Source organism: Podarcis pityusensis (assembly GCF_964106645.2).
Source record: "Podarcis pityusensis genome assembly, chromosome: 16".
NCBI lineage: Eukaryota > Metazoa > Chordata > Lepidosauria > Squamata > Lacertidae > Podarcis > Podarcis pityusensis.
This window is the reverse complement of record NC_138041.1, coordinates 20,302,431-20,322,457: the sequence shown is the minus strand read 5'-3', so window position 1 is coordinate 20,322,457 and position 20,027 is coordinate 20,302,431. Positions and strand designations below refer to the sequence as shown.

At 45.6% G+C, this 20,027-nt stretch overlaps 1 long non-coding RNA gene across 1 annotated transcript in view; it reads left to right on the top strand.

Moving 5' to 3' along the window:
• Positions 1-924: 924 nt before the first annotated feature.
• Positions 925-20,027, top strand: part of LOC308466039 — a 365,679-nt gene continuing 346,576 nt past the window's right edge. Inside the window, exon 1 of the long non-coding RNA XR_013980628.1 lies at positions 925-1,153. This is a non-coding gene — a long non-coding RNA (uncharacterized lncRNA). The remainder of the gene's footprint in view (positions 1,154-20,027) is intronic.

Here is a 20,027-nt window from a genome sequence, read left to right as displayed (position 1 = left end):
CTCAGCGTTTCATGCCGGCTTCACAATGGTCTCAGTGGCTTTTCCACTCCTCCAGTGGCTTCTAGCTTTCCTGGTTGTGACATCTCCTCTGATGCGCTCAGACAGAGGGAATATGCACCAAGACGATTGCAGCTCCGCGCTCGGGAGATGTCACCTCCTATTGACATCAGGCCGCGGTGCAGCAATTAAGGGTGCAGCTGACTCTCCCTGATCTGGCTCCGGGCATGCTGGGGTGGAGGAGGACAGGGGAAAGGGGGTGGGTGATAGAGGAGAGTGGAGAGAAGAAGCCAAAGTGAAAAGGAAGAGGAGCAATAATGGAGGATGATCATGATACAGAATATAGGCAGCTGCCTGATAGGAACGGAATCAGACCAGTGTATTGTCTGTGCTGATGTTCAGCGGCTCTCTGTGGATACATAAAAACCTAAGAGGAGGCTGCTGGATCAGGCCAATGGCCCATCTAGTCCAGCATCCCATTCTCAGTGTGGCCAATCAAATGCCTGTAGGAAACCCACAAATAGGGTCCAACCACAATAGGTCCACGGGCCATTGCGTCATGGGCGGTGGTTAAGCTTTTGGTTTGTTTCTGTCTTATTACGCATTTTGTGTTCTCATTTTCTATTTCTATGTTGTTAACTGCCCTGTGATCTTTGGGTGGAGGGAACTATACAAATTTAATAAATGGCAATGATAATAACAATCCCTCAAGGCATAAGTGTTTCACCCTGGCCTTTGCCCCGACCTGATTCGAATCCCTGTTTCTATCACTTTTCAGATCTGTCTATCGCTCCCATCCTGTCAGGTATTGTAATGAGGCTGCCTGAAGTTTACACATACATACACACACACACACACACACACACACACACACATCCAGTGCTCTTTTTCTAGGAAAAAAGGGTGCCAGAACTTACCATGTTTTCTTATACAGTGATACCTCGAGTTAAGAACTTAATTCGTTCTGGAGGTCCGTTCTTAACCTGAAACTGTTCTTTACCTGAGGTATCACTTTAGCTAATGGGGCCTCCCGCTGCCACCGCCGCACGATTTCTGTTCTCATCCTGAAGGAAAGTTCTTAACCTGAGGTACTATTTCTGGGTTAGCGGAGTCTGTAACCTGAAGCATCTGTAACCTGAAGCGTCTGTAACTTGAGGTACCACTGTAATGGCAATGGCACCCACATGAGAAGCATCAGAACTGAGTTCCGGAGAGTTCCGACTGAAAAAGGATCTCTCCATGTATCCAACTCCATCCCTACCTCCTGAAGCTGGGCTGTTTGACCAAACTGATGCTCTCTGGTGGACATCAATACCCTTCATTCTGGGAACTCTGAGAAATCCTATCAGTGCCATCTCCCTCAAGAAGACACCCAGGCCTCAGGGCCAGGGGGTGGGGGGAAATGTGAAGAGATAAGAGGATTTGGCACCTTTCTCCAGAGGCTTGCGATGGCAGATGAATTCTCCCACTTCCTGCTTCAGGGCAAAACTTGGGGGATGGAGGTAGTGTGATGTTAATATGGACCTTGGAGGCAGGCAGGGAGCCTGTCAAACAACCACGGGTGCAGGACTAGGCTGGAGGCAAACCCAGCATGCAATGCAAGGGCAAAGGATGTATCAATGAAGTTACACACACAGGGAGGGAGAAGATGAGAAATTTAAAAAGGACTGAGGCTCACTTGTAGAGCATCTGCTTTGAATGCAGAAGGCCCCAGGTTTAATCCCTGCAGTCCCCAGGTAAAGGTAAAGGTACCGCTGATCATTCGGTCCTGTCGCAGACGACTCTGGTGTTGCGCGCTCATCTCGCTCTATAAGCCGAGGGAGCTGCGTTTGTCCGCAGACAGCTTCCGGGGCATGTGGCCAGCATGACTAAGCCACTTCTGGTGAACCAGAGCAGCGCACGGAAATGCCGTTTACCTTCCTGCCGGAGCAGTACCTATTTATCTACTTGCACTTTGACATGCTTTCGAACTGCTAGGTTGGCAGGAGCTGGGACCGAGCAACGGGAGCTAACCCCTTCGCGGGGATTCGAACAGCCGACCTTCTGATCGGCATGCCCTAGGCTCTCTGGTTTAGACCACAGCACCACCCGCGCATAGCTGCCAACTTTCAGATTTGAAAATAAGGGATTAGCAGCCTCGAAAATAAGGGATCAGCAGCCTCACCTGTCCCGGGGACAGTCTATGGGATATCTAACTATCTGGGATAGCAATGGGAAGCAGCCGGAAATGGCGCTGGAATAAGGGAATTTCCTGCAAAAAAAGGGAAGGTTGACAGCTATGCACCCACTTCCCTGCAGTCCCCAGGTAGTGATATGGAAATGATTTAAATTGTTTCTTTTCAACTTGTTTTCATTATATTTTGTACATCGTAGAATCGCAAAATTATAGAGTTGGAAGGTAACCAAGGGTTATTTAGTCCCACCTTCTGTAATGCGGAAATCGCATGGCTAAAGGAAACCTGACAGATGATCATCCAACCCCTGTTTAAAGGAGTCCACCGCCATCTGTTCTACTGTCAAACAGCTCTTACCATTAGAAAGTTCTTCCTAAGATTTCATTGGAATCTCCTTTCTTGTGCTTTTGAATCCATTGGCTCAGCTCCTACTCTCTGGAGCAGCGAAAAACATGCTTGCTCCATTTTCCATGTGACAACCCTTCCGATATTTGAAGACATCTTTCATATTACCTCTCAGTCTTCTCTTCTCTAAGTTAAACATTCCCAACTCCCTCAACCCTTTCTCATAAAGCTTGGTCTCCAAAACCCTTTATCATCTTGGTCGGCCTCCTCCACATGTGTTCCAGTTTGTCAATATCCGTCTTAAACTGGGGCGCCCAGAACTGGACACAGAACCCCAGATGGTGTTCTTTCATTCTATTCTGACCAAGGCAGAAGAAAGTGATACCATTACTTCCCTTGATCTGGACATTAGACTTCTGTTGATGCAGCCTAGAATCACATCATAAGAATGGAAGAAAAGTTCTGCTGAATCAGGCCAGCAACCCACCTAGTCCAGCATCCTGTTCTCACAGCGGCCAACCAGGTGGCCCCTACAGGAAACCCTCCAGCAGGTTCTGAGCACAAGATACTCTCCCCTCCTGTGGTTTCCAGCAACTGGTACTTGTGGAAAGAAGGGAGACCAGGCTAGGAAGTTATCCACCTGATTTACGTCACCTTTTGAAACACTCCTATGAAGAAAGGTTGCCGTACTTGGGGCTACTTGGTTTACAGACAAGGGCAAGTAAGAGGCAACATGATAGAAGTGTATAAAATTATGCATTGACTAAAGAAAGTGGTTAGAGAAAAGTCCCCCCTCCTTCTTTCAGTATGCTAGAACCTGAGGAAGCTGAATGTCAGGAGAGTACGGACATTCTTCACACATTACATAGTTCAACAGTAGCATTTGCTCCCACAATAAAAGCCTGGTAGGGTCTGTCTGTCTATATCTATCTATCATCTATCATCTGTCTATCTGTCTATCTGTCTATCTATCTATCTATCTATCATCTATCTATCATCTATCTATCTATCTATCATCTATCTATATATCATCTAACTATATTAGTAGTAGTAGTAGTAGTAGTAGTAGTAGTAGTAGTAGTATTAGGGTTGCCTTATCTTGAAGAGCAAAAAAGAGGACAGTCCGAGCCGCTCCCAGTCTGCGTTGGGAAAAGAGGGGTGCAGGCTCTTTCCCCACCTTGGACTGGCAGCAGTCGTGACATGCAGAGCAGCCCAAATCTGAGCCACCCAAGCTCAACCCACCCACCCCCAACCCAGACATTTCCTTTAAAATGTAAAAATCCACCCAGGTGGGCATGTTGACCCCCAAAAAGAGGACGTGTCCTGGTTTTCCCAGACATATGGCAACCCTGATTTATACATGCCTGCTCCTCTTCCACAAGGAGTCCAGGGTGACAAACTGGTAGACAACTTAAAAAACAAAAACATTCTAAAACAGACTAAAATATTCCCCCAAAAAACCCTATTACAATTAAAAATGTCCTAAAAACAATGACTACAATCATAGAATTGTAGAGTTAGGAATGTAGGGATCTTTAAAAAGGTACAGTGGTACCTCGGGTTAAGTACTTAATTCGTTCTGGAGGTCTGTTCTTAACCTGAAACTGTTCTTAACCTGAAGCACCACTTTAGCTAATGGGGCTTCCCGCTGCCGCTGTGCCAGCGGAGCACGATTTCTGTTCTCATCCTGAAGCAAAGTTCTTAACCTGAGGTAATATTTCTGGGTTAGCGGAGTCTGTAACCTGAAGCGCATGTAACCTGAAGCGTCTGTAACCCGAGGTACCACTGTACTTCCATGGAATGGCCTGGAGGCTGCCAAGAACAGTATTATTCAGCCCTCCAAGACTAGTTGTTAGAAACCACAGGAGGGGAGAGTGCTCCTGTGTTGGGTCCTGCAGGTGTGTGGTTGGCCACTAGGAGAACAGGATGCTGGACTAGATGGGCCTTTGGCCTGATCCAGCAGGCTCGTGTTGTGTTCTTCTGTCAGGGGTTTCCTGAGTCAACAACTCAGCATTTGTCCCCGTAGATATCAAAGCCCAGATCTCTTGGCCCCCAGGATGCTATTAACAAGAGGAACAGATATGAAAAATTGGAGAGAGAGAGAGAGAGAGAGAGAGAGAGAGAGAGAGAGAAGTTGTGCTCAAAGAAATGTTACTATATATATATTTAAGGCAATCAATCCTTAATTGTTACAGTAAATACCCAGGCAGCTTAGAGGACAGTTTGTAATAAGCAAACAGAACAGAAGGAAGCAAAGCAGTGATGCCAGGTGCTATGTTTGGAATGGAGAGATGCCATATCACGTTACAGAGTACAGTGGCTAAACGGCATTCTCCTGGTTTGAATCCCACATCTTTCATAAATACACTAGGTAGCCTTGGGCAATGCATTCTCTTCCAGTCATAGCTTCCTATCTGCATAATGGGTATAATCATGCATAACTTGCAATGGTTGTTGCAAAGGTAGGAGCTTCTAACATTTTTTTGGCCCATGGGCATATCTGGATATTTTCAAATGAGCGCCTTTCCCTTTGGTCACTTCTCACTTCTTCACACACAGATCAAGACAGAAGAAGAGAAAGTGTACACAGTCACATTTCACTTTTCAAAGTGGTCAAAGGTTGAACCTAGCAGAATTAATCTGAGCCTTGGAAAGCACATAGAGCTGGAAGAGGAAGTGGGGGGAAAGGTCGCTCTTTCAACTTCCTCCTCCAACTCTATGGGTGATATCTAACTGCATCAGAGTCAACTTATTGAAATCAATGGCCATTTCAATAGGTGATTTCAATAGGTCTGCTCTGAGTATGACTTAGACACAGCCCACTATGCTGTTCTGGTGAATGAAAAAGGTACTCACCCTCACCGCCTCACGGTCAGGAGGAATGGTGGATTTGGGGCAGGATGCCCAGAGGCTTAGCAGATGCCAGGAGGAGACCTCAGGGATTTCCACAGGTGCTTTGTTGGTGACCTCTACACAGTGCCGGATGTATGTATAAGCTAAACAAGCTATAGCTTAGGGCCCCACTCTCTTGGGGGGCCCAAAAAAATTTAAAGGGGAAAAAACTTGATGTACCTTTCCAAAATATAAGATAAAAAACAAATAAAATAAAACCTACATACAGCAACAGTGTTTTGTGTTGTATAGGCTCCTATGATGTAAGTAATGGGCCCTGCCTGCTAGCCTGCCCCCTAAAATATCACTGATTTGCTCATTTCTAGATATAGGGTGCCTACATTCTGCATGGACTGGTTGCATTGCAACATGTACAAATGGCTTTAGATACCTATTAGGTCCATAAATTACCATATAGCATATATTCAACACAAAAAACAGCAACAATTTGTTGTTGACAAAGGACAGCTAGACATATAAAGGGCCCCATTACCTTCAGTAGCTTAGAGCCTCATCAAACCTAAATCTGGCCCTGCCTCTACAATGTAAGGATTGTAACATAACCAAATGAAATAAATATTCACACATGCCTGCAATGCTATGGAGCAATGCTTCGGTCTCAGCCAGGGATATGGTGGGAGAAATTCAATTCAGTTCCCTTTTAAAGGCAAATCCTCATAATTCACACTTTCTGAAACAAGAAGTGAACTGAAGCCTTCCTTCATCCTTCGAAATTCTCAAAATGTTGCAATGAGGTTCTGTGGCCAAGCCGTGTGTGCAGAAATTCAGATACTGGGGCAAAGCGTGCATAAGAATGCATATACCAACCCACAAAAATGCAAATTAGGCAATAATTGTAGACAAAAATATGTGTGTTAGGAGAAATTTGCACTACAATGCTGCTGAATTTTTGTGAGGTTTATTTGTTTATATTTTAAATGTGGGAATGTGGACATCCGAACTGGAGATTGGGGAGCGAGGAGAGAAACAGAGAAACTGAAACTGACAGGCTGCAGTTGACATCCTGGACTGAAACTGACATCCCTAGCCTCGGACATGGTGTTCCTAAGTATGTTGGCTCTTGAGACTTGCCAGGCAAAGCTTTGTTTAGGCAAAAGTGACACCCTCTTCTCCCTTCCCTCCTCCCATGAAAGCACCGTTTCCTCCTGCAGACAGAAGACCAGACACAAAAGGCGGCAGAAATCAAATAAAAGGAAAATGCAGCAGCCACAGGTCAGGCTTGTATAAATATTTATGCTGGAGGAAGACATGGTGCCTGAGTAATGACCTTGTGGCTGGTATTAATAGAGATAATGTGGAGCTGGGAGACTCGTTGCCAGAAAGAGGGTGAGAGATAGGAAGGTTTTAAGGCTCTGGGCAGGGCAGCACTTCTGTTTGATCTTTGGTTGGTGTTTTTATTTATGCATCCAAATTCCTGCCCTGCCCTGTTCCCATAAGAGCGGAGTAGGCAGGCGGATGGGCCAATAGCTCAGTGACAGAGTGCCTTCTTTGCATGCAAAAAGGTCCCAGGTTTAATCCCTACCACCTCCAGGTAGGACTTGGAAAGGTTCCCTGCCTAAAAACCCCAGGAGAGCTGCTGCTGTAGAAAATCTTGAGCTAGATGGACCAGTGGTCTGACACGACAATGATTAAGAGAAGTCAGAAGCAGCCTCACTAGATAACCTGTGGAACTCACTGCCACAGGAGGCAGTGACAGCAGCCAACTTGGATGGCTTTAGAGGAGGATTAAACAAATTTATAGGGGAGAAGGATATCAGTGGCTACTAGCCACCGTGGCCGTGCTCTGCCTCCACAGCTGAATACCAGTTGCTGGAAACCACCGGAGGGGAAAGGCCTGGGGGGCCTGCTTGTGGGTTTGTCACATGCGTCTGGTGGTGAGCATAACCAGGGCATAGCCAATCAAGCAAATAAATAAATGGGGGTAGCCAATCAAGTAAATAAATACTTAACTAAAAGTAGAAATAATCAGAATACTTGAAATTGAAATGTGCGCTGAGGTCACTTATGATGTTGTGGCACATTCTAGCGATGCAACTGGCAACCCGACTGAGTGATAGGCGTGGCTTCTGCGAACTGACCAATTGCGTCACAGGTAGCTCGGTTCTGGAACAGGATAGGAAGGTGTCCTGCCTCCTCTGATAAATTCTGGCTACACCCATGCACCTGGTTGGTCACAGTGAAAACAGGATGCTGGACTAAATGGACCATTGGCCTAATCCAGCAAGGCTCTTATTGTGTTCTTGCATTCTTTCACACAAACATCCACTGCTGGTTAACTTTCTCCATTTCAGCAGCCTAAATCAGGCAGAAGAGGTCAGCTGAAAGTCAGGAATCCTTGCTAATCTACTGGAAATCGTCCAGTGATTAATAAGTAGATCTACCTTTGCGCTCACCCCTGCTCACTGTGGAATTCTCTGCAATGCAAATAAAATCCCAAAGCATGCATGAAAAGGTTCCCAATCAGATCAGTCAAAAAGGTTCTTTGAAGGAAGAAAAACTGAAAAAATGATGCCTTGGATTAAAATGGGGGGGGGGAGAGAATTATGGATAATTCATGAAGATAAATAAGAACTAAAACCAGTGGATGATTTGGTGTGTGATAGCGATCATTCCCTTTCAGCTACTGCAAATGGTGTGGTTTACTGCCTCTTAATTTGCAGCTGAAGTCATCCCATCTTCTGTTTATAATGGGCACCGACAATTTAGGTAACTTATTCCGTATAATGGCTTTATTTTATTCGCTGCTTTTCTGCTGAATGAAAGCAGCAGAAAATAAAAGTCCTCCACGCGAAAATCACAGTGAAAGCTGAATAAATGGCTATTCCACAGCAATAAAAACCCAAATCTGAAATTAAATCCCAATTTCTTCATTCTTAAAGCAGCAGCAAAATTCTAAAGCAGCGGTGGTGAACCACAGGCCTGGGGGTGCAATGTGGCCCTCCATACCTCTCTACCTGGCCCTCAGGACTCTCTGCCTTCCAAACCCCCAACCACACCCTCTATCTGCCCCCCCCATTAATCTTTTTACACAGTTTCTTCGCAGACCCTCCAAGTTTCCCCATTTTCCAGGGACAGTCCTGGATATACAGAAGCTGTCCCGGTTTCTGATTTGATCCCAGAATGTCCCCTTTTTCCTTAGGATGCCCCTATTTTCATCGAACAAAAGTTGGAGGGGATGTCCCTGTTTTCACCAGAGAAACGGAGGGTATGGAATAGGACATCCCTATTTTCAATGGAGAAATGTTGGAGGGTATGTCTTCAGGCACTTTTCTCTGGTTCAGATGTGTCTCTGAACTCTGACTCTCCTTCTTGCTTGTCCAGAAGGATAGAGAGATGGTGAGTGGGTGTCTATAGAAACCAGCTTCCTGTACAAAGGTAAAATTCCTCTCAGTTGCTCCACCTCCTTTTGCCTCTGGCTCCGCCCACCACCAGCACAACCCTAGCCCTGTGAGGGGGTCTCTTGAGAACTCTCAGCAATCTTAACAAACCACACTTCCCAGGGTTCTTTGGGAGAAAGCCAATGCTGCTTTCAATGTACAGCGCAGGTAGAGCCTTAGGTTGTTTCTGCCTGCCATTGGGCTTTTGGCTCTGCCTGCTGCCAGCCTCCCTGCTTCCCACCCTACCCGCCTCAAGAACGGTTTAATAATCAATCCATCTTCCCAGGGAACTATGGGAATTGTAGTTCTGGGAGGGGGATAAGGGCTCTCCTAGCAACACTTGGCACTCTTGACAAACCACACTTCCCAGGATTCTTTGGGGGGAAGCCATGACTGCTCAAAGCAGCTTTAAATACATAGCGCAGATGAGGCCTGCATGTGGGGCCCACAAGAGGTTTTCCAGTTGGCAAATGTGCCCAAATGGGTCCTACAAAAAGGTTTCCTGAACCCCTGTAAATAAATGGCAGGTGGTCCATGCTGCCTCTGTTTCCATCGTGTTGGAAGGCAGGCGTTTGCCCAAACACGATTTTCCAGATTTTATCTTATTCTCCTTTTCTTGTTTCCTCACAATTTCTGAACACTGCAGACTGTCCAGAGCGAAGCTGAAAGCCCACCCCACCCTCCTCTGATGTATGCATTTGCCCCCACCTGATTCCCCAGCTCAGACCCTTTTCTCCTCTTCTGTTTTTTCTTTCTTCTTTCTCCAGAGCGAAACCAGGAGAGGACCTGCCACTCTTGATCTGTGAGAAGGAGGATCCCGGAGATGAAAGCGTCCAGTAAGCCCTGTGATTGCCTCCATAATGGACCACACGCGAGAAATTAAATAAACATCATTCATCACTGCCCTTTGTCGGCTTCCAGCTGTATTTATTTCCAAGCTGGGGCCTGTTATTTATGGGCCTGTGCTCTTTATGGAAAAGCTTTGTTGAGAAGTGGTGCTGACGAGAGAGGGGCGGCGGACGGGGGACCTGAGCGGCTCATCACTTGAACCAGCGCTCTGCCCTCCCGCCTGGACTGAGTTGTGGCTCTCCTGCTTACCACTGTGCCATCAGCTCTGGAAGGAGTGAGCTAGCCAAAGATATTGGAGCATGTGGGCGCCGTTCTGAAGGATAACTGAGGCAGGAGGGGCAGGAGGAACAGCTATCAAGAAGCAGCAGCAATATCTCTGGAGCGCTTGGGTCTCTAGGGGCCATTTTGTGGAGTGGGGAGGGGTAGCCTCGCCGGCTCAGTGGCAGAGCATCTGTTTGGAACCCAGAAGGTCCCAGGTTCGACCCCAGCATCTCCAGGAAGGACCGGGTGATGCTCCTGGTTGGAAACCATGGGGAGCTGCTCGGTGCCACTCGGTGTAGACTATACTGAGCAAGATGGACCAGTGTTCTAAATTGGTATATATATATATTTTTATTTTTTAATATAGATTTTTATTGGTTTTACAGCATTTTTTAAACAATACAAACAAATAAAAAGACAAACAAACATGTATAATTTCACAACCTTTTTTCCATAATCTTCGTTTCTCGGACTCCCCCATACCTCCCCTTTCTGCATCCCTGTTTGCAAAATTATTTCAGCAGCTTTTAAGCAATTTTATCAAATATATGTCCTCTTAGTCCTTTCTCTAACTTAATCTTATGTCACTGTTTCCCCTTTTCTCTCAGCACCTCGGCATTTTAGCATTCATCAATTTTATAATAGCTCTTAAGATAAATTTTAAATTTCTTCCAGTCCTCTTCCGCCGTCTCTTTCCTCTGATCACGGATTCTGCCAGTCATCTCAGCCAATGTCATATAATCCATCACTTTCATCTGCCATTCTTCCACGGTGGGTAGGTCTTGTGTCTTCCAATACTTTGCGATGAGTATTCTTGCTGCTGTCGTCGCATACATAAAGAAAATTCTATCTTTCTTTGACACCAATTGGCCGACAATGCCCAAGAGAAAGGCCTCTGGTTTCTTAGGGAAAGTACATTTAAGTACCTTTTTCATTTCATTATATATCATTTCCCAGAAAGCCTTAATCTTCGGGCACGTCCACCACAGGTGATAGAAAGTACCTTCAGTTTCTTTACACTTCCAACACTTATTATCAGGCAAATGATAAATTTTTGCTAGCTTGACTGGGGTCATGTACCACCTGTAGATCATTTTCATAACATTTTCCTTTAAGGCATTACATGCCGTAAATTTTATACCGGTGTTCCACAACCATTCCCAGTCAGCAAACATAATATTATGACCAATGTCCTGTGCCCACTTAATCATAACCGATTTAACTGTTTCATCTTGTGTATTCCATTTCAGCAGCAAGTTATACATTCTTGACAAATTCTTGGTATTGGGTTCTAACAATTCAGTTTCTAATTTTGATTTCTCCACCTGGAAGCCAATTTTCCTATCTTGTTTGTAAACCTCCATTATTTGATAATAATGGAGCCAATCTCTTACTTTAGGTTTCAATTTCTCATGACTCTGCAATTTCAATTTATCTCCATCTTGTTCCAAGATTTCCCAATACTTTGGCCATTCGGCCTCCATATTGAGTTTCTTCAATGCCTTAGCCTCCAAGGGTGACAACCATCTAGGGGTTTTGTTTTCCAACAAGTCTTTATATCTTATCCAAACATTAAATAACGCTTTTCTGACAATGTGATTTTTAAAGGCCCTATGCACTTTGATTTTATCATACCATAGATATGCATGCCAACCAAATGTATTATTGAAACCTTCCAAGTCCAAGATATCTGTGTTCTCGAGGAGCATCCACTCTTTCAGCCAGCAAAACGCTGCTGCTTCATAGTACAATTTTAAGTCCGGCAGGGCAAATCCCCCTCTTTCTTTTGTGTTCTAAATTGGTATAAAGCAGCTTCCTATGTAACCTGTGTAAGTGGGATCCACCAGGCATCTGGCCCATCCCAGAAAGACATAAATAGAGCCTATTGGATCAGGTCAATGGCCCACTGAGTCCAGCATCATGTTCTCACAGTAGACAACCAAATGCCTGTAGGAAACCACACACACACACACACACACACTATATCTATATATCTAGATCTAGATCTAGATCTAGATCTATAGATATATATATATACACACACACACACACACAATTTTTACAGATATCTTTTGCATTAAAATATAGTCAATTTTATACATATATAGGATTCTCTGAATCCTTGTACTTCCCTCCACCCCCCACCCCCCATGGTTACCATAGTACTTCATTTTATACTGCATCTTATATAATATTACCCAAATTTATATTCAAATTTCCATTTATAACCATTGAATTATTACATTACAAGTGTTATATTAATCCTGCTAATGTTTTTAACTGTACAGTGTCCTTTAAGATAATCTATCTATATCTATATCTATCTATATCTATATCTATATCTATCTATATCTATATCTATATCATCTATATCTATATCTATATCTATATCTATATCTATATACCTCTCTCTCTCTCTCTCTCTCTCTCTCTCTCTCTATATATATATATATATATATATTTAAAAATCCATTCTTTATTAAATTTCTTATCTTCTTGGTTTCTGATTCTCCCTGTCAATTTTGCCATTTCAGCATAGTCCACCATCTTGATTATCTGTTCCTCTCTGGTTGGAACTTTGTCTTCCTTCCATCTCTGGGCGAAAAGCATCCTTGCAGCTGTCAAGCAGGACCCCAGCACAAGAGCCTTCTCCTCTCCACCAACTGGTATTCAGAAGCATTGCTGCCTCTGACTATGGAGACAGAACAGAGCCATCATAGTCAGTAGCCATTGAGAGTCTTATTTATCCTCTATCCACTTCCTTATTGAGAATGCCTGCCGGAAGGAGAAAACGAGATGCAAAGAGCCAGAAGATCATTATTGGGACTCACAATTCCTCTAAAACAAAGAATCGGCAGAGAGCCAACGCCATCTTCCCTGGCTCAGAAACAGAACAGGTTGAGGAAGCCAAGAAAACGGAGCAAATAGAACAAGCAGTGAGTAACAACGTTGGGGGAACCTTACCCCACCTTAAGGAGGATGACAATGACCCGACCCCCCTCCTCCCAGAAAAAGCTAATCCATCCAAGAGGGCAAGAGCAGGAGCAGGAGGGATTCCTCCCACTCCTAGCACTGACCCACCCACATGCCTCTAGAACAAGATATCAGAGGAGCCTACTTTCAACCGATTCCGGATACACACCCCTACCAAGAGATTTGCATGTTGTCTGCAGAAACTATGGTTCTGGTTCTCCAAAGACTGAATGAAATCCTCACCAAAATAGTTAACATTGAGAAACAATTGGATACTAGCTCCTCCCCTTTAAATACCCAAGGGCTTAAATGGATGATAAGAAATGACTTTGTTAACAACTCACCAACTCAATCTATGGATGAAGTGAGGTCCTGTCAAGTCTTGCAAACGAACCAGATAATGCTTGAGATTCACCGATACACTCATAGGTGGATGAACCGCAGACAAATTACTATGTCCTTGTCTCAGCTCCTGAATTACCATTACTGAAATGTAGATCTAGAAAATTTCCACTTCCTGCCTACCATGAGAAACACAATGTGCCTATTTATGACCTTTAGGTCATCAGCCCTCCCATCTCGACTCATGGAGATAAAGGATACTCTATGGTGGTTCCACTCTCTCTGCCCAGTGAGGGTATTTAAGGACGAAACAAGGAGGCAATTGGTCCCTTGCATAGAGTCAAAGCTAATGCGGATAAGGGAAACCAAGCTCAACACTAGAAACACTAATTGCCCGAAGGAAAAAAAGAACTCTGTAAGCCTAGAATTACAAGACCTGAAGAAGAGGCTAGTGAGTATAAAGACTGAGATTTCTACCCAAAATATAAGGACAGTAGAGCCTAGGGCACAATATTTAAAGACGTCCAACAGCTCTTTAGCCCGTAGAAAGACATCAGTGCAACTCCCTGTTCCCTTTTCAAACGACACCGAATTAGATGAGGAATTTGGCACCTCCGACATTTCTATGGCAACAACACCTAAAGAACTCTATGTTGCTGACAATCTGGAGATATCCAGCACCAAATCTACATCTGGACCTTTGCCTAATGTTCCAAAAACTTATCAGAATGATCAGCCTTCTCTACTGTACTCCTGGCGAGACAGGATGGACAGATCTTCCGAAGCTGGCTCTTTGTTGGCCAGTGATCCACATTTTATAGCACATACCTCATTAATACTCCCACAGCCACAGATAGAACCAACAATCCTCCAATTAACCCAGGAGGGAGAGGGGGATTGACAGTTAACGAAACACCATGGGACTGTCCTCCCCGCTTGGGGTGCGGTTGGTTGGGTTCTATCTTCTAGGGATACTTACCCTATCAAACCTCCACCTCTTCCCCATACCATTTTGACCCAGGAGTCCAGGCCCAAGGATGACTTGTTATTGAGGGGATGTTACCCCTCTAATGGGGAGGCTAGTATGGGGTCTGGGCTTTCCACTATTGAAGGGCTAGGGAGGAATGGCGGTGGGGCTAGATATCTCTATTGGTGAAGGGCTTCGAGATGCAGTGATCCTCGAACCCCTTCCAATCTACGCCCCATCCCAAGGGATGAGGGTAGGGCGAGCAAGGATTACCCACCTCCGTCATTGGTGCTGTGCAATGCCAGGTCCATAGGCAACAAAACCGCCACAATGCGTGACTTTTTTGTCTCGCAGAGGATTGACCTGGCTTGTGTGACGGAGACCTGGGTACAGGAAGGCGAAGTAGTCTCCCTACATGAGATAACACCCCCAGGTTTCTCTGTCCTCCATCAATCGCGGACTGTGGGTCGGGGGGGAGGAGTAGCGCTGTTAATGCGGGAGGATTGCTCTTTCAGAGCTCTGCCATCACCAGCGATCTCCGGCATTGAATGTGTTGGTCTCGTGTGGGTCACCAAGGAGAGCTTGGCTGTCTGGCTGGTGTACCGACCACCCAGCACACCGGCAGCCACCCTGTCAGACCTGCTGGAGGTGGTGGCGGGCTGGGCCTTGGAGTTCCCAAACCTACTGGTTTTGGGAGACTTCAACGTCCATGCCGATGCCGCTCCCTCCTCACAGGCTCTGGACCTAGTGACTTCCATGGCAACACTAGGGCTCTCCCAGTTTGTTTTGGGCCCCACTCATCAAGCAGGCCACACGCTGGATCTGATCTTTGGGGCTGGCATAGATGTGATCATGCTCCCCCCTGTGGAAGTGCCATGGTCTGATCACTACGCTCTGAAAGCCAAGATTGACTTCCCGCTCCTCCCCTGCTCGGGTGGCGAAACTATTTGGGCTCGTCCGCGAAAACAGATGGAGCCTTGCGGGACCCTGCTCCTCCTGGCGACTCATTAGATGACCTTGTTGAGGACTGGAATAACCGGCTCTTGGCAGCCATTGATGAGATCGCGCCTAAGCGCCCTCTGCGACCCCGTCGAAACTGGGCCCCTTGGTTTACTGAGCAGCTCCGGAAAATGAAGCGGGATCTCAGACGGCTAGAGCGAGTATGGCGACGGACTCATGACGGAGCCTCAAGAACATCTTATAGGACGCTTATGAAAGCCTATGAGATGGCTATGAAAGCTGCTAAGAAATCTTACTTTGCAGCTTCCATTGCATCTGCTAGCTCTCGCCCGGCACAACTTTTTAGAATAATTAGATCAATAACGTCCTTAGGAGGACAACCAAATTTAAGCACAAATTCGACCCACAGCTGTGAGGCATTCGCAAGCTTTTTTGCGGAGAAAGTCCTATTGCTCCGCCGTAACCTCCCTGCCAATTTAGATACAGTGACTGAACTGGAGGCCCCTCGACTGACATCAGGTCCAGTGTTGGACCATTTCGATCGGATACTCCCTGCTGATGTGGATAGATTCCTCCAAGTTAGTGGGCCCACCACCTGCCTCCTTGATCCGTGCCCGTCTTGGCTGATTAGGGAGTGTCCAGATGTTGTGCGGAACCCCCTGGTTGAAATTATTAATTTGTCCCTTGACACGGGGACATTCCCAGGGGAACTGAAGGAAGCAGTAGTGTGTCCACTCTTAAAGAAAACTTCATTAGATCCCTTAGACCTATCCAATTACCGCCCAGTTTCAAATCTTCCATATCCGGGTAAGGTAATTGAGAGAGCGGTTGCTGAACAGCTTGGTAGGTTTCTGGAGGAAACATCGGCTTTAGATCCATTTCAGTCCGGTTTCCGTCCTGGTTTTGGGACCGAGACGGCTCTGGTTGCCCAAACAGATGATCTCCGTAGACAACTGGATCAAGGCGGGTCAGGACTGGTGATCCTTTTAGATTTGTCAGCAGCCTTTGACATGGTCGATCATGATCTTCTGGACCACCGCCTCGCAGACATGGGGATACAGGGCATAGCCCGTAACTGGCTGTGCTCTTTTATCTCTGGTCGGGCACAGAGGGTGGCACTAGGGAGGGAAATGTCGTCGCGCCATTCCTTGGTGTGTGGAGTGCCGCAGGGCGCAATTCTCTCCCCGATGCTTTTTAACATCTTTATGCGCCCCCTTGCCCAGATTATCCGGAGCTTTGGGCTGGGCTGTCACCAATATGCTGATGACACTCAGCCCTATCTGCTGATGGATGGCCCTGAACACACTGACCAGATGCTTGGAAGCTGTGGCTGGATGGTTTCATGGGAGCCGATTGAAACTAAATCCTTCGAAGACAGAGGTCCTATGGCTGGGTCGGGATGGCATGGGGATGAGGGACCAACTCCCTTCTCTTGTGGGGGCCCAATTAGTGCCATTGCCTTCCGTTAAGAGTTTGGGTGTAATCCTTGACGCCTCCCTTTCCATGGAGGCGCAAGTTACAGCAACAGCCAAGGCGACATTTTTCCACCTTCGCCGCATCAAGCAGTTGGTCCCTTACCTTTCCCGCCCCAACCTGGCCACAGCGATCCATGCGACAGTCATTCCAGGCTTGACTACTGTAATTCACTCTATGCGGGGCTGCCCTTGAAGCTGACCCAGAAACTCCAGAGGGTGCAGAATGCTGCAGCGAGGCTCCTCACGGGGTCTCTGCCATGGGAGCATATTCACCCAATGCTTTTCAAACTTCACTGGCTCCCGGTAGAGTACAGGGTCAGATTTAAGGTGCTGCTTTTGACCTTTAAAGCCCTTCACGGCCTACGACCCTCATACCTACGGGACCGCCTCTCCCGGTATACCCCACAGAGAGCCTCAAGGTCCATAAATAGCAACACCCTAGTGGTCCCGGGCCCTAAGGAAGTTAGATTTAAAAAAAAAAAAAATTAAAAGTTTCAGAATTACAGGAAAAAAAGAAAAAATAGGAAACAACACTACAATACATAAAAAAGAAAGAAAAAAAACAAAGCATAAAAACCAATACAACAATACAGCAAAAAAACCAAAAAACCAAAAAAAGACACAAATCCCATGTTACATATCTTTAACTTCCATTTGCTTGTTTCATTGACCTCCTCACACCTCCCTTTTTGTATTCTAGTTTAATTAGTTATTTCAGCAAATTCTTTCCATCTTTCTCAATTTTTATTGAAATTTATCTTAACAATTTAACCTATTAATTAACTCAACAAATCCTTTCCATCTTTCCCCATATTCTGTTATTCAAATTGCCTTAATTTATTTAACCTTATCTTACCGTAAAATACCTTAGAGCTTGAAACTTAGTACTCAATTATACATAACTCCTTATATCATTTCTACTAAAGCCATATAGTTTCATTCCAACATTTCCCCTAATATTCATTAATTTTAGGCTAATTCCCTAAATAAAAATTTTTCTTTATAAATTTTCTTCCAATCTTCATCCAGCGTCTCTTCTTCCTGGTCTCGGGTCATGTCAGTCCTTACTGTCCATTCCATCTAGTCCATCAACCCGGTAATCTTATATCCGAGGCTCTTAAGTCTCTTCCATGTCCCTTCTGCAGATCTTCTTCTTCTTGTTTATACCTGCACTTTTCCTTGTCTTTTGTTGGTCTCCTTCTTAATTTCTTTCCTTTCTCATTGAGGAGTAGGTCTCTGGGAGGTTCCAGCCCAAGATTATCTCCATCTCCCTTCATCAAACCAGCCCATTCCCCACAGTCCCACTCCCCACAGTCATCAATGTAATCCAAAACATATTTAAGAGCATATTTCAAAGTCCCTCCAAAGTTAAGAACCTCCTCAGCTCCAGACTCCCCCTGGCCCACTCCAACTTCAATCTTCAAAGACAGCGGCTTATGCTCCTGCAGGGCCTCGGATCTCTCCATTTGTATTATTTGAGGTGCAACCGCAACCTCCTCCATTATCTTCTGCACTTGCCCCATCAATACAGGTTCCTGAGTTGGTCCCTGAATGGTTTCTGTATCAGTATTCCCTGTTTGTCCACAGTTATTGACCTCAACAGTCATCAAATCCGTTTTCTCATTCATCAGATCCATCTTCTCATGCATCTGTTCCAACAAAGCACTTGTCTTGCATAAAGCAAGCACCAAAACTCCCAGCTCATTTTTATTCGAGGTCAAAAGGACTGGTCCCACGATCTTAATCTCACAGGTGTAGAGTCCTCAAGTAGACTGCAGCAACAATTTAACAAGCTCCCTCTAGAGAAGACAATTTCTATTTGTATCCATCTTTTTAAGGCAAGTCCAACAAAGGAAAATTACTTTCATTTTTCAGATATTTTGTTTCTTTAAAATGCAAAAGGCAACATTGGAATCAGTTTATTTCTCTTCTTTAGCTATCTGTCAAAGTATTCCATTCACAGTCAGTGAACCTCTCCAACAATTTCTGTCTCTGACCCCCCCGTTCCCAGGTTTGAGACAGTGGAAGCTTATCTTTCTTCACTCCCTCTCCTGCAGGCTTAAACAAAGATTTTTCCCCCTTTTCTCCTGCTTCCAAGGGGGTTTTAGTGGTTATAAATGAAGGAAATTTAGACTTTTTTAACTACTTTCCGGACTTTAGCTTACAAGGTTTTTGCTTCAGTCTATGTACAAAAAGCGGAAGACGGACTTCCTGTTTGAACCTTCCCGCTTCGGTGCCAAATTAGGGTATTTCTTGATCCAATTTTCCGTTTCTACTCACGGGTACTTGTTTTAAATCCAATTGTCCACAGGAAAAAGTCAGCGCTCTCTGGCAATGGCTGTGCGGCTTCACTCTGTGAAAGTAGCAATCAGTTCGCAGCACCGCGCCGCTCACCCCACTTCACTCCGGAACCCCGAAATGGGGTTCCCCATGAGTAGGGGAGGCGCTCCTGGTGCCCTGCCGAAACCCACGTTCCCAGGCTTCCTCCACCTGGGATTTCTAGCGGGTCCCCACCTTCGCCGCGGCGGGAAGACCCAGTTTCCACGGAGCCAGTTCCTCCGGTCGGAGGAACTCCGCCATTCGCCGATGGCGCTAACCCGGAAGTCCTAAGGCAGTTAGATTGGCTTCAACCAGAGCCAGGGCCTTTTCAACTCTGGCTTCGGCCTGGTGGAACGCTCTGCCTCATGAGACCAGGGCCCTGCAGGATCTGATTTCTTTCCGCAGGGCCTGTAAGACAGAGTTGTTCCGCCTGGCCTTTGGCTTGGAGCCAATTTGATTCCCTCCCTCTCTTTCTTTCTTTTTTCCTTTCCTTCTCCTCCTGCGATGAGGCTAAATTTTAATATTTTAATATTTCAATATTTTAATGTTGTATTTTAATTTTGTTTTTAAGTTGTAATCATTCAACTTGTTTTTATTATTGCTTGTAAGCCGCTCTGAGCCCGGCCTTGGCTGGGGAGGGCGGGGTATAAATAAAAATTATTATTATTATTATTATTATAAATTAGCCCAATCCTCTTTTAAAGCTATTTAGGTTGGTGGCCATCACTGCCTCCTGTGGGAGGGAGTTCCACTGTTTAAATAAGTGCTGTGTGAAGAAGTCCCTTCTTTTCTCTTCATTGGATGTCCCCACAGGCCACATCCTTCACCGGCCCTACTCCAAAACCTCCTTGCCTGTCGACACCTGGCTGGAAAGTGGCCTCAATCTCTGATCATGCCCCCTGCTTGTCTGGATGCAGGGCAGAGTCAGATGTGTGCAAAAACTAACCTAGTGTACAAAGGTAAGATGTGCATGTGTTGCTCCTTCCACTTCTGCCTCTGGCCCTGCCCACCACAGGGCTGTGGCCCCCAGAAGGGGATGTAGTCCTCAGGCTGAAAAGGATGGTCCCCTGTTGCA